Below are 13,405 nucleotides of genomic sequence, written 5' to 3'. Positions count from 1 at the left end.
CCCATTCCCGTGGGAAAACCCAACAGTACTCTGACTGTGGAATGTAAACATTGTCTTGTGACAAGCACTTCGCTGCACAGTGAAGGAAGCAGAAACCAACATCCTCCCCCTTTCTGTGAACATCACTGGGCAGCGTGTTCGTACAATATCAGTACAAACCCAACTTCTGTACATAGGTACAGTGTTGATCCCTTGATACAATCTTGGACAATACATCAGCAGGAATTTCATTACCTGGCATATAGGACACCGTTACGAGTCCCTTCTGAATATGTTCCCTAGCATGTTGCACCTTCAACTGCAAGTGCTTCGTGCTTTGCTTACAACCTTCCGAATTCAGCAAAGCCAAACATGCTTTGTTGTCCTGGTAAACTTGGATTGGACATTTGACAGGAATTTTCATGTCTTTGCACAATTGTAACAACCATTCACAATCCTTAAGTGAATAAGACAGTGCATTCAGTTCAGCTTCACAAGTACTTAAGCTAATTGTTGTTTGCTTCTTGCATGACCAATCAAATAGACCCTGATTGTACATGTAGCAAACTCCAGACGTACTTTTCCTGTCTGTAGTGTCACTTCCAAAACTTGCATCTGCAAAAATTTCAAGACCACCAGACTTCTGATTGTTAAATCTCAGTCTGTAATGGGTAGTGCCTTTCAAATAGCGTGCTATGCGTTTCAGAGCTTTCCAATCCTTAACAGTAGGATTGTTAACTTGTCTGCTTAGCAAATTACAGCTAACAGCAATGTCAGGTCTTGAACATCTGGCAATGAAGTTTAGCTTGCCTAGCACACTTCTGTACAGTGTAGTGTCAGAAAATGCTTCTTCAGTGTCTTCTACCTGATAACCTGTTGTCATCGGTGTGTCTACAGGGTTAGCATCCATCAGGTTCAGTTTGCTTAACACATCAGCAATTTTCCGTGACTGGTGTACTAGAATGTTACCACTTTGATCTTTCTCTATTTCCAGAGATAGGTAGTTGTTTACCTCACCAAGATCTTTCATGTCAAAGTGCTCTTTCAGTTGAGCTAGGGCGTTATTGTACATTGTGACATCTTTCCAAAAGAATAAAATATCATCAACATAAAACAAACAATACAGCTTCTTTTGCCCCTCCTCTTTGACAAACACACATGGATCAGCTTTCCCTTGTTGAAAACCTAGAGAAAACAATGCTTCAGTGAGTTTTGTGTGCCAACACCGTGCACTTTGTTTGAGACCATAAAGGGACTTCTTCAGAGCACAAACAAATCCCTGTTTTACCTGTACGCCATCAGGTGGAAGCATATAAAGTGATTCACCTAGAGATCCGTACAAAAACGCTGTATTCACATCGTGGTGACTAATGTGTAGATTCTCCTCTGCAGCTAGCTTGAGCATAAGCCTAATGCTCTCATATCTCACAGTGGGTGAGTAGGTCTCGTGATAGTCTTCACCTGGTACTTGTGCAAAACCTCTGGCTACCAATCTGGCTTTGTGTCTGACTATCTTGCCATTTTGATCAGTCTTTGCTTTGAAGACCCATTTGCTTCCAAGCAGTTTCATTCCTGGAACTACTGGAACTAGCTCCCAAGTTTTGTTCCTTTCTAAGGAATCAAGCTCAGCCTTCATGGCATTTAACCATGGCTCAGCTTCCTTAGAATCCAAATCCTGGATTTCTTGGAAACTTGAAGGTTCAAATACCTTCTTGGAGCTTTTAACAGCTGCTACTGCTGTCTTAGCAAATTCATCAGCAAATCTCTTTGGAGGTCTGCCTTTTGTGGCTCTTTGTGACCTGCGAATTAGCCTTTGGTCTTCAACACTCTCCTCTTCCTTCTTAGGAGAAAAGTGACCTATTGTGAACAATGGTTCTTCCAATTCCTGATCAGAGCTTTCAGAGGGTCGCATAGAGGCTTTCGCACTCTTGAAATCCTCTGAATTAGCCGATTCAGTTTCAGACTCAGAATCAGAACCTTCATCAGTGGGTGTAGGTTGCTGTTGCTTATCCTCAGTCTCATCACTGTCATCAGGATAACATTGGAAAATTCCCACATTCTCCCCCCACTTGGCATTGTACCCAACACTTCTTGTGAGCTTAATTGTCTTAGATTCAGTCATCATTATTCTGTAAGAACCTTTCTGATAACCTAGAAAGATACCATGCAAACCACGCTTGCCCAACTTGGAGCTTTGTGGCGAGTGAATCCACATATCAGAACCAAAAATTTTCATGTGTTTGATGTATGGTTTCTTGCCAAACATCTTCTCATAGGGGGTACAACCAATCGCTGAAGATAACCTGCGATTGTAACTGTAAATAAAACACGAGAGAGCTTCGGCCCAATAACTCTCTGGAAGATTTGCATCATGCAGCAAGGTTTTTAACCCTTGAAGCAATGTTTGATTTGCCCTTTCGCAAAGTCCATTCTGCCATGGCGAGCGAGGACTGGACAAATCGTGTTGAATTCCTTTCTCAGTCAGAAAATCTTCAAACTGCTGAGAAGTGAATTCTCCCCCGCGATCTGTGAAAAGAATTTTTATCTTCTTACCATGCACATTTCCCAACCAAGCACAGAATTCCTTGAACCTTGGAAAAGCCTCTGATTTCTGTTTGAGATTGTACACGTAAATATACCTGGAAAATGCATCAATGAGAACCATGAAGAACCTATTGCCACCCAAAGAGGGCGATAGTGGACCAACTAAATCAGCATGAACAATCTGGTATGGTTCTGTAGCTTGCCTACTAGACACCTTACCTTTCGCAGCCATTTTCACCTTGTTTGCTGCGCATGCCTTGCACTTCATGTGGTACCTGCAGGGTTTAATAGTCATACCTTCAACCAAGGAAGGCATTTTAGATACTGCCTCAAAATGCAAATGACCAAATTTCCTGTGAAAATCATGAATACATCCTGCATGCAAACTTTTGTTAGAACCTGCAATGCAACAAGTATCATTCTGCACAACATCATCATAATATAAAACAAACAAACGATCAACACATTCAGCATGCAAAACATAATCGTCTTTCTTTGTGATAGTGCATTTCTTGTTCTTGAAGGAAACGTCAATGTTCCGTTCATTCAGCTGCATCACACTGAGAAGATTGTGTGTGGCATCTGGAACATAAAGTACATCCTGTATCTCTAAGTCCAAACTGTGAAGAACAACAGTTCCGTAGCCTTGACTGGGGATCGTGTGGTCATCCGCCTGGTGAATCGCACCTTCCTGCGGTGTAAAAGACACGAACAGTCTCTTGTCGTTGCACATGTGGTGGGTAGCTGCTGAATCAACAACGAAGAAAGATCTAGACGTCTTCTGGACCTTTGCGACGTTTGGAGTGAAGCGTGAGACCATTGCCTTGTGCTGCGTTGTCCTGGAGACCGGACCTTTTCCTTTGCTTTGGCCTTTTCCACGCGATGAACTTCCGCTGCGCTGCTCTGTCTTGGCCCTGGGATATTTGCATTCCCTCTTCATATGGCCTAGACGTCCACACGAGTAGCATTTCACTGCCTTCAAAGCTTTGGCGCCCTCTGGTGGTTCCACTGCACTCTGGGATGACGTCTGTGAAGACTCCCCCTTACCCATGCAGCTAGCACCCCGGCGATCTGCTTCATTCTGGATCACGGCAGTAACATAGGCTACTGTGAGCTGAGCAGTTGGTTGAACAGCAATCTGAGTGGCAACGGACTCCCAACTTGGACCCCAAGAATGTAGTATCATGAAGGAATACACAGCCTCTGGAAAGTTGAGTCCTCTCTGTTGCAGCTCATGTCTCAGATTCTGCATCTCCATCAGATGTGTACGCACATCTCCACCTTCAGCAAGAGCCATATTATGCAGCTTGGCATAGTAGTACATTGAGGAACCAGCTTCTGTCCTCAAGTGAGCCTCTCTTAAAGAGTCCCAAATTTCTCTGGCTGTGGTCTTTCCACGCAACAGACAGAGCTCTTCTGGGGATACTATCAACGTAAGCGTTCCCCTTGCTTTGGAATCCTTAGCAGTCTAATCAGCTGTAATTGGAGCTGGGGGGTTGTCTGTAATAACATTAAACAGACCCTCTTTCCGCAGAATTGCCTCTGCATAAAGTACCCACTCCGTGTAATTTTTCTTATTGAGCTTAGGAATCCCAAAAGCTTCAACCAGCTTTGCTTCAGCCATCATTGCTGCTTTAAACGAGCTGCGTCACAGTACTGCAGCTTCTTCCAAAAGCACTTTTAAAAAGTACTTTCGCTTTCTCAGCCATTGCCTGTATCACGGCAAAACGGCTTTAAAAGTTCAAAGTCCAGCCATAAAACCATAAACTAGAAGCTGGCAGGCTGCCAGGCTGCTCCGGGCAGCATGAGCACATACCTTCATCAATCAAACTTGACGCGCAGAGCAGATAACGCGATCCGTTCCTCTGTACCTCTGCCGGCATTCCTCAGTTTGATTTACGTCTGTCTGGGCCCGGAACCAAAATGTTGTTATTGCAGAGTCCTTTGCACAACGGAATGACGAACAGTACGTGCCACATGCTTAAAGTTGCTTTATTTTCAGTTCATTGTTGAGAAATTACAAACATGCATCTTGCCTCTGCTGGAGCAGAGAAGCAACCGTCTTTCTCCTCGGAATGAAGAACACCGAGAGAACAGTGAAAAACAGGAAACCAGTGTACGTCACATCCAGCTTCCCATTCCCGTGGGAAAACCCAACAGTACTCTGACTGTGGAATGTAAACATTGTCTTGTGACAAGCACTTCGCTGCACAGTGAAGAAAGCAGAAACCAACAGTGTCCAGGGTTCGGATACACTAAGATAATCTCATTCTGCATCAGTTGCAAGTGTTTACCCCAGTATGGTCCCCCTTTATCACATGCAAAGCAGAAAAGGACAACGACCTGCCCACCCCAATAGCATACAAATAAAAAAAATGCTCAACAATCCCCCCCAAAAAAAGTTCAATAACTTTTTCTGTCCGGATTTTTACTTCTTGAAATATGGCAACCCTGGACATGCTGACACATACCCCAACGACAACACTAGGCAACAAAACGAAAGAACAATACCCCCCATCTCTCTCCCCCCTCTTTTCCTTCCAAGTGCAAATGTCTCTGAGAAAAGTGTCTCTCACTAAAAGTTGTATAGTTACTTATCTCCTTGGCTCGGCGGTCATATAACTTCATACCATCCAACAACTGTCCGGTGAAAATAGGGACATCCTAAGGAAAAGTGGGACATGCTCAGACCAAATCAGAAACCGGGACGGCTTCTCTAAATCCAGGACTGTCTCTGGAATATAGGGTAAAGGTAAAGGGTAAAGGAACTCCTGACCATTAGGTCCAGTCGTGGCCGACTCTGGGGTTGCGGCGCTCATCTCGCTTTACTGGCTGAGGGAGCCGGCGTACAGCTTCCGGGTCATGTGGCCAGCATGACTAAGCCGCTTCTGGCGAAACCAGAGCAGCGCATGGAAACGCCGTTTACTTTCCCGCCGGAGCGGTACCTATTTATCTACTTGCACACTGACGTGCTTTCGAACTGCTAGGTTGGCAGGAGCAGGGACCAAGCAACGGGAGCTCACCCCATCACAGGGATTCGAACCGCTGGCCTTCTGATCAGCAAGTCCTAAGCTCTGTGGTTTAACCCACAGCGCCACCTGCGTCCCTTGAAATATAGGGTAGGGTTGCCATATTTCAAAATGAGAGGCGCCTGAGTCCAAACAGAAGCACTCATCTTTGCTGAAGATTGGATGGCAGCATTCCTTGAGCCTTTGTATCCAAGGAAGAGCCGTCTAATTTGCCCTGTAAGTTATTACGTGTCTTCACCTTTGCTGCTTCTCCGAGCAAGTAATTATAGAAGGTCAGTGCCCAGTTAAATGAGATGCTGAGATAAACTAGATTAACATCCTGTTCCAGCCTGTGGCCTTTCAGGGTGGTATTTAATTTCCAAGTGGCAATGATGTTTATGGAAGTGGCACATATTTTGAGCGTTCGACAGCAGCAGAGGCAATAATCACCCGTGATGGTTCTGCTGGGATGAAGGGTGTCTGCTAAGCTGATTAAAACAGAAATAAAAAAAGGAATGCAACTCAAAAACCTCGACTGGGTACAGAAACAGATGCAACTTCCATAGCAAACCTTTCCCGCCCCCCCACCTTTTGGCATTTTGCAAATAATTAAATCTTGCAGGGATAAGTATCAGACAAAAAAACTGCCTCTGAGAAAGGGCTCCGATGCTCCCATGCATTGATTTCCTCTCCTATGGACGCTTGACCTTTCTGCTCCGTAATGTTAAGGCCATTTGAAAGAAGCTGAATGGCTAAGGCTTTCTCCAAGGAAACGGGAGAGCTGTCATTTTGCAAGGAGGTTGTGCTCCCTGTCCTCCTGCCTCGCTGACCAGGTAATCCCATGTGACCTGCCACTCTTTGTTCTTTGCCTTCTGTTCAAACATGCCTGGTGACCCCAGAAATGAGTCTGGAGGAGGAACGACAGGGACACGTTTTCCTGCCTCACAAGGGATGCCATCAGAAAGGTGAGTTTTCTGCTTGAGGTGTCAACCGAGAGAGAGCAATGCTTGGGAGAATCGTCTTAACGCTCTTTGGTCTGTTGGTATTCACTGTGTTTTAATGCACAGGTGGACGTGGGTGGCGCTGTGGGTTAAACCACAGAGCCTAGGACTTGCCAATCAGAAGGTCGGTGGTTCGAATCCCCGCAACGGGGTGAGCTCCCGTTGCTCAGTCCCTGCTCCTGCCAACCTAGCAGTTCAAAAGCACGTCAAATTGCAAGTAGATACATAGGTACCGCTCCGGCAGGAAGGTAAACAGCATTTCCATGTTCTGCTCTGGTTCGCCAGAAGTGGCTTAGTCATGCTGGCCACATGACCCGGAAGCTGTACGCAGGCTCCTTCGGCCAATAAAGCGAGATGAGCGCCGCAACCCCAGAGTTGGTCACGACTGGACCTAAGGGTCAGGGGTCCCTTTACCTTACTGCACAGGTGGTCTGTGAGTGGGCAGACTTTTCCAGAGACAAATGGATCAGATTAGGTCTTCTGAAACATACTGGAGGTTCGGCGGATGCATTTAGCCCCCAAAGCAAGAAGAATAGTATTTATGAGGGGGTGGCCTTTGAATGAAACCAAAGGAAAGCCAGAAGTAACTGGCTCAAATGTAAGTCAATCTCACTGACAGCAGATTCTTAAAAATGCCGTCAAGTCACAAGTTCTAAATGGTTTATGTGGAAACATTTTTGCTGAGAATAATCATAATAATAAGAAGACAGGTTTTTTGCTTTCTTTACAAGAACTAATGCTAAAGGAATCCAGAAGATCTGTTCCAGTGAAAGTCTGAACCACACATTTTTACCAAGCAACTTATTAAAGCAGCCAAAATATTTCTATTTCTAAACAGAGAGATCTAATATCACTTGTTTAAATGTAATAACTTGGTCTTGTACGAAATGGAGAACACAGAAAGGTTTGGTGTTCAGAGCATAACTATGTGGCCGCACAAATCTGCGAGATTCCAAAATATACATATTTATATGTATACCTTGTTGCAGGCATCCATCTGTCTTCAGAGACAATGGAGTGTGCCTCTGGAGGTGAAGACAAATCGCTGGAGAATCACAGCGTCTGCTGTGGCTGCAGAGACCAGCAACTCATAACTGCTGCCTCCTGTGTTGTTTTTGCTTTCTGGGGTGCGAACCTGGGCAGTGGAGCATCTTCAGGAAAAGAAGAAGAAGAAGAGTTTGGATTTGATATCCCGCCTTTCACTCCCCTTCAGGAGTCTCAAAGCGGCTAACATTCTCCTTCCCCTTCCTCCCCCACAACAAACACTCTGTGAGGTGAGTGGGGCTGAGAGACTTCACAGAAGTGTGACTGGCCCAAGGTCACCCAGCAGCTGCATGTGGAGGAGCGGGGAAGCAAACCCGGTTCCCCAGATTACGAGTCCACCGCTCTTAACCACTACACCACACTGGCAAAGGACCAAACCCTACACAAATCAGAAGTGGAGTCCCAAAGACGGTTGGATTGCACATTTTATGCCTCCTCCCAGCAACTCCTGCAGCCAAGCTGGTGCCAAATGTATATGTATAGATGCCCATTTATTGTTTAATTACATGCTGCCACGTTGCCAAAAAAAGCCAAGGCAGCTCACACACACACACACACACACACACACACACACACACACACCCTGCAAATTTCAAGCACAAAAAGCAAAATGTACAAAAATTTAAGATGACGAAACCTTAACATTTCCAAAATATATTAAAAGCCAATTGCATTCATGCACCTGCCGTTCCTTCCAAGGTGGCCTCACCAATAGGAATAAGGGGTGCAGATTACTCACAGTCCCCAGCCCCGTGGCATCATCTGCCCAATCAATGGGAAACGGAGGAGTGGGTCATATGGTAGGGTTGCCGGGGAGGGCAAAGTTGTGTCGGACTCCCAGATACTGCTTGTGACAACCGAATCCTGACTATGTCTGGGAAATTCCGGATGTATGGCAGCCATGCCATATGGCGATAAGGGGACAGAGCCACCCATCACTTTTTTGATGACAAAAAGTAGTCTCCACAGTCTCTTGACCTCCCTGGTCCTTGTCAGACACACCACTCTGGCTTTCGAGATCTGAACCTCAGAGCACATGGAATTTATTGTGCTTTTCAAATAGTTTTTATTCAGGTGTGTGTGTGTGTATTACAAAACGGATAAACGGAAAGGCACATTTGTTGTCTCCACTTTCAATACAGAGTCCTTTTCACAGTTTGTTCAGATTTTAGAAGACATCTGAAGGCAACCCTGTATAGGGAAGATTTTTGAATGTTTATTTTGTTTTTATATATGTTGGAAGATGCCCAGAGTGGCTGGGGCAACCCTGTTAGATGGGTGGAGTGAAATAATAATAATAATAATAATAATAATAATAATAGAATAGGGCATCCCTATTTTGATTGGAGAAATGTTGGGAGGGGGTGTATGACAGGAAGAGAGTGTGACATGGGAACTCAGGAAGCTGTCTTGTGCCAAATCTGACCAAATGAACAAATGAATGGTCTGCCTACCTCAGTATTGCCCACACAGGCTGGCAGCAGCTTTCCAAGCTTCCGGGCAGGGAGTCTCTCCCAGCCCTATCCAGAGATGTCAGCGTGGGACTTTCTGCATGCAAAGCTTTACTAACTGAGTTACAGCCCTTCTCCTAATTGGGCCTCACCACCCTTTTGCATTGATCCTGCCCTTCCCACATTTCGAATATCCCCCTGCTCACAGGGGGCATCCATACTCAAAAAGATTAGCCACAAAGGAATGCAGCCTATGGGCTGAAAATTTCATGGACTGGCTGAAGGCAGAGGAGTGGTGGGAGGCACCAGCTGGGGAATGCCCAAGGGAAGAAGGCTCAGAGCCAGGGGGTTGGTAGGGGGACGAGGATGAGTGTGTTGGGATACTGCCAGGGAGACGGGGGCATCAGGCAGGCCCCCAGCTGGCTCCAGCCACCGGCCAGTAGCTGGGCGATCACCGGTCTCCCTTGGAACAGCATGAAACAGCGACACAAGCCTCAGATACCTTTAGAGATTTGGCACGCTCTATCAGCAGAGTGAATAAATCTTCTCACAACAAAAGTGGCGGACAGAGACATGTGTAAGCATTATTTACAGGCATTTATTCAGCATAGTTCAGGAACAAAGGAAAAAACATGTCTGCTTCCCTTCGTGTCCAGCAAACAAAAGCAATATATAAACGGAAGTTCCCAGCAAGCCTGTGCTGGAAGTAAACAGGCATGTGACACACAACAGTCATGCCTGCTTCATTTAAGGTGCAACAGAACTTTATCCTAACAGAGTGGTCAGAGGGAGAAGACTGGGAGGGGGTGGCGTTGGAAGCTGAAGAGGTAACAGGGCTTGGTGAGAAGGAAGAGTTTGTGGCAGAGGGCAGTAGAGACTCAAAGGCAGAAGCGGAGGCTGGAGAGGAAGAGGGCCAAGAGGCAGAGAAGAGGTAGGCTACTGAAGAAGCCAGGGAGTCTCCCCCTCCTGCTGTGGCCAGCTCCTCTCCCTCCAGTCTCCCAGAACCAGAAGAGGTGTGAAGAGGGAGGAACAAAGACAAGCACGGCGACATAGTCTCAGATTACTTGGGAAGGACGTGAGGGAGAAAGATTCTTAGAGAAATGTAGGAAGACAGGGACCTCATAGAGGCAAGATTTACCAGGATGAGTTGCAGTGCTCACTAGGCCTGGCCTCCTGTATAATGAGTTAACTTTGCTGACGCCGTGTGATTTATTAATAACTTGCTCCCGACTCCAGCTCCTGACAAAAATGGTCTGTCACCCCAATTTATGCTGAGATGCAGTGATATGCATTACTCCAGTAATGTGCTGGTCCCGGGGGGGGGGGGTTACCGTGCAGTGTGGTCTAAGTCTGGTCCTAGGTCGAGGGTAAGGAGGCTGTCCGTCAGGGGCGGAGCGAGGTCCAAAGCAAGGAGTCGGGCGTGGTCAGGAACTCAGGAGAGCAGGTCAGGGTGCCGGCAGGAACAGGTAACCAACGATGTTGCTCCCGCAACCTGGGACTGGGCTGGCTGGCCTTTATCTCCTCTGAGGCATAGGGCGGTCCCAGCCCACAGGTGACTCGCCTCTCCTGGCCTGAAGGCAAGCACTCCTCCTGCGAGAACTTAGTTCCCTCCGCCTCTCTGCCCTGAGCCTCTGCAGTTCAGGAGAGGCTGGAGGGTTACTGGACCCAGAGGCAACCTCACCTTCTCCTGACATGGCTGGGAGAGGCGCACCTGCAGGCAATGGGTCCTCCATCACCTCCGGAGCCAGAGCAGACTCAGCTGGTGCCTGCACCTGAGGATCCGGCACAGGTGAGGGCCCTTCAGTTTCAAGCCCCTGCCCCGGCTCAGCCGGCCCTGGAGGCGGGGACTCCTGTGCAGGCTGGGATTCCTCAGGTTCAGCCTCTGAATCGGATTCCCAGGCCATCACAAGTAATGTTGCAGTTTACGTCTTTGAACTTATTGCCAGTATGTACAATCTCTGAGTGTGGGGTGCTGGGAATGAAGAAGAGGAGATGGAGCATTCATTTGTGAGGTTGCCATGTGCTTGCAGCTGCCGGCTAGTGGCCTGTGCTATGCTTGCTGCTAAAAAAAAAAAAAGTCAATGCAGGAGAGTGTCGAGAGTATAAAACTGTTGCTCATATATGGGTATTCCACAATCCGCATGTTTTAGTTTAACTTCCCCTTTGTGTAAAATGTAGGGGGGGCTGTCAATTGTTTCAAGGACTTCGGAAGAATCGGCCATTGTCATTAATGGCATGGCGTTTCCTGCCAGGATACTGCTGTGTTCTGCCGCCAGTTGGAGACATCTGAGTTTACTGCCAAAATATCTTCATAGGTGCTTCACAAACAATAGCTTGATTGCTGCAATGCTTAGATAGCTGCAATTGTAAAATTAAGGGAAAAGGTTTGATACACTAATGGTCTCACTCTCAGGACAGCTGTGTTGCCCCTTCTGTAAAACTCCTTCACCTGGGAAGATCTCAGGGGTGGGTCATATTTTTGGTGTCCGTAAAAGACAGATTCATTGTCCCACCTCCCAGACCTTATGCTGTGGGTTGTATCTGGCACTAGTCCTGCTCAGAGTAGACCCCCTATTGAGGCATCTGTCCAGTTCTGAACTTCTTGCACAGTTCCTGAACTCCTGAGTCTTGAGTCCTGAGCTCTACATCAACAGAGCCTTTGCCATTACAGTGGTACCTCTGGTTGTGAACGGGATCCGTTCCGGAGTCCCGTTCACAACATGAGCAGAACGCAACCCGCAGCAGTGCGTCTGCGCACACACGGATTGTGATTCGCCGCTTCTGCGCATGCACGTGATGTCATTTTGTGCATCTGTGCATGCGCAAGCGGCGAAACCAGGAAGTAACCCTTTCCAATACTTCTGGGTAGCTGCGGGATGCAACCTGAAAAAACGTATCATGAACCAAATGTAACACAAGGTATGACTGTACTTGCCTGAATTAAGAACCTTTGTTGTTGTTGGCATCTGTCTGTCTCAAGACACAATGGAGTGCACCTCTGGGGGTGAAGTCAAACTGCTCCATTGTTGTTGTTGTTTAGTCGTGTCCGACTCTTCGTGACCCCATGGACCAAAGCACGCCAGGCACTTCTGTCTTCCACTGCCTCCCGCAGTTTGGTCAAACTCATGTTAGTGGCTTCAAGAACACTGTCCAACCATCTCGTCCTCTGTCGTCCCCTTCTCCTTGTGCCCTCCATCTTCCCCAACATCAGGGTCTTTTCCAGGGAGTCTTCTCTTCTCATGAGGTGGTCAAAGTCTTGGAGCCTCAGCTTCAGGATCTGTCCTTCCAGTGAGCACTCAGGGCTGATTTCCTTCAGAATGGAGAGGTTTGATCTTCTTGCAGTCCATGGGACTCTCAAGAGTCTCCTCCAGCACCAGAATTCAAAAGCATCCATTCATTGGCGACCAGCCTTCTTTATGGTCCAGCTCTCACTTCCATACATCACTACCATAACCATAGCTTCTACTATACAGACCTTTGTCGGCAAGGTGATGTCTCTACTTTTTAAGAGGTACTACCCCTATCCTAACACTCCATACTTTAAGAACTCTTTATAATAATAATATAATAATACTAATTTATTATTTATACCCCGCCCATCTGGCTGGGTTTCCCCAGCCACTCTGGGCTGCTTCCAACAGAATACTGTATTAAAATACTTTAACTACTTACAAAATACTCTGCTTGCATGCAGAGAGCCTGGACAGTTTCTATGTGCAATTTGTGCATCTTCCAAAATTTCTGGCAGCAGCTCTCTTTCTGAGCCCAGCTGAGGCAAGATCTCCTGGAATGTTCCTTGGGGTTGCTTTGATGGCTTGACTGGCCATGGACCTACGAACAGAGGATCGGTTTTGTGCATTGAGCATTTGCTTGGCTGTGTTTGCAAAATAAATTAAGGGCTTCCTTCCCAGCGTGCAAAAGTGTTGCAAACTTCTGTTGGGATAAATGTTTGATTTGGCTGCCCCTTTCCTCCTCACACTGGATTGATTCACGCCAGTCACGATCTACAGGTTTTGCTCAAGGTGTCACAAGGCGCTCCCAGAAATTTCGACCCATTTATTTGGCATTGCCTGGGAAACTTACGGTCTGCCAAGAAATGTATTTGGGGAAGTCAGATAGCTGATTAAAAAGAAACTTTTTGTGCGTGGGAGAAGCTGGGGAAAGCGAGACAGGAGAGACAGAGTAGCCTAAGGTTGGTTGGTTTGCTGTCTTGGTGAATTAAAACATTCATATCCACCTTTGCTTCTTGTGCTGGACCCGGAGGGGGGTTACCAAGAGGTGTGGTCAGAGTCCGGTCCTGGGTCGAGGGTCTGGAGACTGTCCACCAAGGGCAAAGCGGAGTCCAAAGCAAAAAGCCGGGCGTGATCGGGAACTCCGG

The sequence above is a fragment of the Podarcis vaucheri genome (genome assembly GCF_965113315.1).
Source record: "Podarcis vaucheri genome assembly, chromosome: 8".
Lineage (NCBI taxonomy): Eukaryota > Metazoa > Chordata > Lepidosauria > Squamata > Lacertidae > Podarcis > Podarcis vaucheri.
Note: the sequence above shows the minus strand (reverse complement) of the source record.